This window comes from Capsicum annuum, unplaced genomic scaffold, assembly GCF_002878395.1.
Source record: "Capsicum annuum cultivar UCD-10X-F1 unplaced genomic scaffold, UCD10Xv1.1 ctg68876, whole genome shotgun sequence".
Taxonomy (NCBI): domain Eukaryota; kingdom Viridiplantae; phylum Streptophyta; class Magnoliopsida; order Solanales; family Solanaceae; genus Capsicum; species Capsicum annuum.
In genome coordinates this window covers 859-1,447 of record NW_025878458.1, presented here as the reverse complement: position 1 = coordinate 1,447, position 589 = coordinate 859, and the positions used below count along the sequence as shown (strand labels likewise).

General features: G+C 50.8%; 2 non-coding genes across 2 annotated transcripts; both read right to left on the bottom strand.

The window, feature by feature from the left end:
* Positions 1-163: 163 nt before the first annotated feature.
* On the bottom strand, positions 164-282 carry LOC124894059. The gene has a single exon (XR_007050994.1). It is a non-coding gene; the product is annotated as a 5S ribosomal RNA (ribosomal RNA).
* A 177-nt stretch (positions 283-459) lies between these two features.
* On the bottom strand, positions 460-578 carry LOC124894055. Its single transcript, XR_007050991.1, has one exon. It is a non-coding gene; the product is annotated as a 5S ribosomal RNA (ribosomal RNA).
* Between the last annotated feature and the right edge of the window lie 11 nt (positions 579-589).

Here is a 589-nt window from a genome sequence, read left to right as displayed (position 1 = left end):
TCCAAAATCTATTATGCCTCTTTCTCCTCCGCCGCCCGTCACACCCAGCACGCGGGCCTCCACGCCTCACCCCCTTTCTTGTTTCCGCCAAGAGGAAAAATAAAAAGATTTGTCGATCGAACCGGCAAAATTAAACCGAATTTTAAAGGAAAAAAAAAAAGAAAGGATGCAACACGAGGACTTCCCAGGGGGTCACCCATCCTAGTACTACTCTCGCCCGAGCACGATTAACTTCGGAGTTCTGATGGGAACCGGTGCGTTAGTGCTGGTATGATCGCATCATTCATTCCCATCACTCCAAATTCTATTATGCCTCTTTCTCCAGCGCCGCCCGTCACACCCCGCACGCGCGCCCCTGCGCCTTGCCCCCGTTCTCGTTTCCGCCAAGCGGAAAAACAAAAAGATTCGCCTGTCGAACCGGCATAAATAAATCGAATTTTAAAGGAAAAAAAAAAGGAAGGGATGCAACACGAAGACTTCCCAGGGGGTCACCGATCCTAGTACTACTCTCGCCCAAGCACGCTTAACTTCGGAGTTCTGATGGGATCCGGTGCGTTAGTGCTGGTATGATCGCATCCGTCATTCCCAG